Here is a 7,025-nt window from a genome sequence, read left to right as displayed (position 1 = left end):
CCTCGACTTTATTTATGTAGTTTCCTCCTTTATATCAGCCATATACCTACGCAGTACGTTTAAGTGCGTATGCCAATTATTTACCGTCTAGTTCTGCATAAATGTTGCATTTAATTATTATTATTATTATTATTATTATTATTATTATTATTATTATTATTATTATTATTATTATTATTATTAAGAGCAGAAGCAGTGTTTTGTTACTATTCCTTTTGCTGGTTTTTATCGACCTAAACTTTCTGGCAATTTTGCAATTTTAACGCTTTCAAAGCTAATGGTTGAATATTTTTTTATAATTATAATTATATATATATATATATATATATATATATATATATAATATATATATATATATATATATATATATATATATATATATATATTCTCATAACCACATGACCAGTAGAATTTCTAAAGAAAATTATGTAAATAGCTGAAAGACTAACAGTTGAAAAATTGCTAATTAGCACCAAAAGCTGTTATTTAGAGGCCATTGCAGATAATAAACCGGTAATAAAACACAGAAGCTTTCCCCAAAGGGAAACGTGTCCAATAAGAACATAGACTGTGGCGACGTGATGACGTAAACAGTTTCTTAAAAGATTCCATCTTAGGTGTCAACGATGTTACAGGTGGGATCATCTGAATATTGTGGCACAATGAAAACATGTTATCTACTAATTTAATAACATTATAATATGAGATTTTTGCTGGAAAGAAAATGGTTGATTCTTAAGGACTTGTCAAGCGTGCTATTGTACTAACAATGATGTTCAGCATAGTTAGTTGCCGTATCTTCTCTCTCTCTCTCTCTCTCTTCTCTCTCTCTCTCTCTCTCTCTCTCTCTCTGAGGCGTGGTTTGTGTGCTATTTTATCTCCCTATACTTAATTTAGTGGACTAAAGGTTTGTGGTTAGGTAACTAGGGTTGGTTCCTGACTGGTCAAAGAAGAATTTCAGTGCGCTGCACTGCGGTGATGCAATAGCTAGGTAGAGGTCCTATTTATATCTGTGCTTATAACATACCTACCTCACATATAGGTTAGGCTGACCAGAAAGTTATTGCAACTGCATCCCTATGAATGTAGGCACTGGTTAGTGTAACCTAATTAAATTTTATTCACTTTTATTTAAATGCTACATTAGTTTGAAAACATTACATAAACATGCTACCTACCTACTACTTATAGACTACTATAGTTAGCACATAGATCGACCTTTGTCCCGCCCAAGTAGACCAAATCTGCTTTTTCACTGTGGCCCCCCTATTTTAGGATGTAAGCAGTGGCGAAACTACTAGGGGTGTAGGAGGTGCAATGCACCAGGGCCTACTGTGATTGGGGGCTGATAGGGCCCCATCAAATGTCTTAGTAGGTTGATTTGGTAATATATTTTTAAATATATTTAGGTACCCAATGAAAATATAAATGATAATGATGATGGTGATCATAGAGCAGTATCATCATTATCATTATTACAACTATAATTAGTATTGTTATCATTGCTATTTTTATTATAATTAGTAGTAATAGTACCTAATACTACTACTGATAATACGTAATAATAATAAAAATAACAATAATGATAACAATACTAATAATAGAATAGTAGGTGCAATAATGATAATGATGGTACTTCTATAGTATAGATAAGAATAAAAGTTATAATAATAATAGTAATCATAAAATCTTAAAGATGATAATAATGATCATGATGATAATGTGACTTTTAATATTTTGGTAAGTTTTTAGCATTTTCACGTGCGCGTGCACAATATATATATATATATATATATATATATATATATATATATATATATATATATATATATATATATATATATATTACACACACACACACACAATACAGATGCATATATAGGATACAAGACTCATAAATTACCTGTATAATATAAATGTGTGTGTTTTGATTTATTTGTGAGCATTAGGCTAATTACTGGTAAATCAAGTATAATGGAAATTAATTTTGTTTTTCATGATAGAGGCCCACTCAAATAATTTGCACCAGGGCCCATAATGACCTAGTTCCGCCACTGGATGCAAGTGTGGTCCATTGTCTCTAAAAGCACTCATTTCTTAATGAAACAATTGTCAGATGTTTTAAATCGTTTAGAAGGTAGGAAAATTATTATATTTTAAAGTCTAAAATGTAATAGGTAGGTAGGATTAAAAGAAGAACAATAGCATCAATGTAATTTTAATGTAGTTTGATTTAGTTAGCCCTAATTGATTTGAAAATGTTTTGGGATTTCTTTGAGGACTTGATGTAGGCTACAAGTAGGCCTAGAATTGTAGATGGTTACAGTTAAGACAAAATTGATTGATAGCCTAGCCTAATGGGTAATAAAACTAACATCACAGCATTTAGGTAGGTTATTTACACCGAGGCAAGATGGGAATGGTAGAAATGAGTAAATTTCCCACTCATTAATACTACTAGCCTGTAGGTAGCTAGGTAGTAGTTTACATCGTATTCATATACTATGGTGATTAAATATTTCTGTTTATAGCCTACTGTATTGTTTTGTATGCGTTTCTCATAATTTCTGTTAAATCAAAAGACTGGTTTTTGTTTTTCTTTTATCTTATAAGATCTATCACTTTAGATCACCACCAGCACTTAGGCTAGTTACATGCAGAAATAGTGACTATGCTAGCCTATGCTATGCTGCCTTGAAGCTACTCCTAAAAGCTTAAGGACAGGCCTGTGAAAATCTACACACTTACACTGTTATTTTGTAATAAATGTAGGTATACAAACAAAACAAAAGAGCAGTGACATGATACCACAAAAATGTATCTTGTGAGTGTTGTCACATTAGCTTAGCCTACCCATTATCAAGCAATTATCATAAAATGAGATATAGGCGTAGAGACATTGTATAGTCTGTAATATATGTTTGTATGCATAATGAATGTTATGTATATACAGGTGCAATGCAAAATAAGTGCAAAAACTAGTCAGGCACATGGAAATAGTACAATGTTGATGCATTTCTCATTCTCTCAACTGTTATTTATAGTCTGTGGGTACCAATTTCATGTAGGAAATAAAAGAGATAATTGAAATAACAAATTGGCATTGTACATTTTCTTAATGAACCACAGAAATGCTGTGCACATGATGTAAATCTCTTTCACAGGTGAGGCAGATGCTGGAGGCTCCAATGTTCTCCATGTGGATTTGTTTTTTAACTCTTCCACATTTGCAGTTTGGGTCAACAGAATTGTGGTGAGATATCTAGACTGTTTTACTCTAAATGTGTGTGTGAGAGAGAGAGAGAGAGAGAAGACTTATTTATTTACGTATTATAAAAAAAACTTAATTTCTGGGCTCAGCCTGTGTCGCTCCGTGAAATGCTTCCTTTAGTGTTCATTTCTAAGGTAAAGTATTGCTACAAATACCAGAGAAAAACTAACATGGTAATGCCAGAGTATACTGGCTCGCTCACCTTCAATAAAGGTGTCGGTATGGTATCTGGGGCGAGAGGAAACCACTACCAGAGGTCCCTTGCCACTTAGTCTCTCCCTTCCTCAATATTCCTCGTCTACAGAGGAGCCGATCTAAGGCCCCGCTACCCACTACTACTACAACTAGCGCCTTTGTTTTCATTCCTTTCGATAGCACCGTTCACGCCACACGCGTTCTTTCCTTGTGCTGTGTTTTTCGTTTGGATTTATCCCACTTTTTCATCATCATGGATCGTCAAGCTTCTGCATCCAAGTTAAGTACTGCATTTAATGTTTGAGATAATTTTGAGACGGTTTTTGGCATGTTAAGCCAAGTTATCTTAGGTTATATGTGAGAGAGGTAGCACGTGTGTTGCCGTTCCCGCGCCGCCTTCTCTTGGCTCGCCAGCCGCGTGATATTCCATGCTGTCTTGCACCAATTGGTCTCCCATACTAATTGGTCTCGATTGCATTTGAGCAGTACCCTAATTATTTTATTTTAAGATGCATTTGCCATTGACGTGTTTATTTTTTAGTCCGTTCACAGGGAATAGCCTACTTCCGAACCGCATGCTTTCGGTCGTGGCGTACGTATTCCTTTCTTGCATGGAGGTTGTCATATCAACCCTTGTTTATCAGTAAGATAGGATCTTTAGACTCGATTGCCTTATATACGGAAGGACCCTGGTTCCTACGTAGCCCTTTCCGTCCTTGAGCCACCCTGGCCATTTGCCCCTCGAACATTCGTTACGGCATCTAGACTAAGCCGCTCTGAGTTTCTAGGCTAACATTTCCAATCGTTGGATTTCGCTTAACCTAGTTTCTCAAGGACAATTTCTTTCTCTCTCGCTCCATATTTATTTCGCTCCTTCCCCCCCTGTTAGGACAGGATATTTGTTATGTGTTGCTTTCTTGTAGCTGGCACCTAGTTGGCCTATAGGCCTTCTTAGATCGACTGGCCTCTCACACCGCGTGACTGTTCACCCAGCTGAGAGTGTCTCCAGTCGATTGCGTACGAGCCACCCTGCTACCGACCCCTCTCAGTCCCCCCCACCCCCCCTCGCTCACCCACTTCGGTGGAGTGACGACTCGCCCAAGCTACCTCAGATAGCCATCCGAGTCTTCCAGGGGGGAGAAGGGGGTTCACTGGGGGGTACACTCGGTGAGCAGGCCTGCCGTACTCTGCCGCGCTGCTGCTAGTGGTGTAGGGGGGGAACCCTACTCGACCGAGCCATGGTTGGTTACCAGGCGCGGGGGAGTGGGACACACCCCGACCCACTAAGTAGTGTATCCCTCTCACTATCTATGAAGCCCACCTCTTCCCACCCCGCTCCGGCGGCCTCAGGGCTCCGGCATAAGCCGGACCCGACCTCGGGATAGCTATGCTTCTTTGGATATGTGAAAGGCTCCGGCCTGTCTATGGGATTACATTTTGCATGCATGGTTTATTACACATAATATAACATCCACATTCTGTTGTAAGTTATTATCTTACTATACCCAGTTATTTACACCGGCGGAGTCTTCAACTCCGCCAGGTATTTAACTATCCCACCCGGTTACGTCTCGCTCTTCACCCTGTATCTGATTTTGGGTTATATCCCTCACTCCGGCACGTGGAGGACAGCTTGAATCCACTTAATCGGTCAGATTTTGTAGCTCCGGCGTCGCCGGAGCTGCAGTGGAGTCATTCTTAGTTCCTTCTGCCTAGGATGTTCTTATGAGTATACACGGGGCGCCGGAGCTAGTAGTAACAGGGTGACATGTTATCGTGCATGATATATGCTGATGCCTGAGTTACTCCGGCAGCAATAGTATACCGCACACAACCACAGACCTGCTCCAGAAGGTTGTTGATGATACTCATGTATCATTTGACTTACAGGTTACCTGTTGTCTGGAGGAGAGGTGTAACTCCGTTCTCCAGGAACCCTGTGCGCACGTGGTCTGCTGGGCACATGCTGGCTGCGCAGTTCGCCTTGAGGATTACGTGGTCTGGCACCACGAGAACTGCATTATTTGTTATGCTTTGGTTAATGAAGGCACCTCCGAGGTATGTAACACTTCGTACTCTACATAATGATACAATGAGAATCAATAAACTGTAATATACACTATGATACTAGGTTTAGTCTATCTCTAGTGTTAAGTATTAATAATAACCCTTCTTACAGGGAGCGCAGGTGGTCCGAGAAGCTGCCTTATCCACCCTGAAGGCATGGGTTGGCGGATTTGGACGTAACTCCGCCAAGGGACAACCCTACATCCTGTCCCAGGACATGGCCACCCTTATCTTCCCAGGGGTGAAGAAAGGATCCATGGTGGACCCTGAAGTGGCCGCTCCTCTGATCGCCAAGATCCAGGAAGCAGTCGCACTCCTGACGGAGGAAGGCATCGCAGAGGAAGTCGTGGGGAATGTGGCAGCCCTCGACTTGGACCGCGAGCCCATGGCTATTGACGACATGGGCAATGGTAAGAGTGGTAGCGAGGCAGGTTTTGTAGGGGCTCAAGGGTTGTCCTCCTTGAGTCCATCTTTGGCTTCTTCCCCTTCCACTTCTACTTCCTTCCAGGGGTTCGCCGATAGACTTCAGTCAGTCAGACCGAAGTCTTCATCGGCGGTCCCTAAAGTTAAAAGCAAGACGGACTTCAAGTCTAAACAAAACTCCCTGCCAAAAAGGTCAGGAACCAAGCTTGTGACTATGCCACCGGCTCATAACCCCGGGGCAGTCAAGCCAAAGGTCACTCCCCCACCAAAGGGTTCGAGGACCAAGGTTCCTAAGGAGAAGGCTCAGCCTCCCTCCTTTGACCCTGATGCATTCTCGGATAGCATCATGCAGCGGATGGGCAACATGGTTGGGGACTTTGTCCAGTCCAAGTTCCAAGAAATGTTTGCCCAGCTGTCCAACACACTGGAAGCATCGGGCCAAACTATCCAATCCTTGTCGGAGAGGATAGTAGCCCAGGAAAACATGATGTCTGGTCTCCGAGACAGTATGGCAGCAGGACAGGCACAGTCCGGCCAAGCAACTCATGCATTGCTGATGCCGGACTCGTCCAATCTTCCCCTGTTCAAACCAAACAACCCATGGAGGTTATGGAGGAGTAATGATAGTTTATATTTGACAACATCTCCAAAGGTTGTGTGAGAGAGAGAGAGAGAGAGAGAGAGAGAGAGAGAGAGAGAGAGAGAGAGAGAGAGAGAGATTGGTGGAAGAATGAATGGGAGTGGTTAAATGGCGGTCGGAAGTATGTCTGTTATGGCGCTCTGTAGGAAGTCAATGGAAGTCTGTTACGAGAGTCGTAAGCAGTGAGGCGTCTGGTCAAGTCAGAGTTGGTTTTGACAGCAGTTATCCTTTGGTGTTTAGTTGTTTTGGTGGTAATTGATAGATTTTGGGGTTGTGAAGTTGTTGTGCGTGTGTCTGTCTGGTTGTGGTGAGGTTAAGAAGGTTGGTGGTGCATTTTCGGTGTCTGTTAGTGGTGTTTGGGGCAGTGTTGGTTTTGGCGGGTTGTTGTACTTCTGTAAGTCGTGTGGTTGTCATGTTTTTTCGGGGTGT

Source organism: Macrobrachium nipponense, chromosome 2, assembly GCF_015104395.2.
Source record: "Macrobrachium nipponense isolate FS-2020 chromosome 2, ASM1510439v2, whole genome shotgun sequence".
NCBI lineage: Eukaryota > Metazoa > Arthropoda > Malacostraca > Decapoda > Palaemonidae > Macrobrachium > Macrobrachium nipponense.
The sequence above is the reverse complement of the archived record's forward strand: the minus strand, read 5'-3'. Positions refer to the sequence as shown.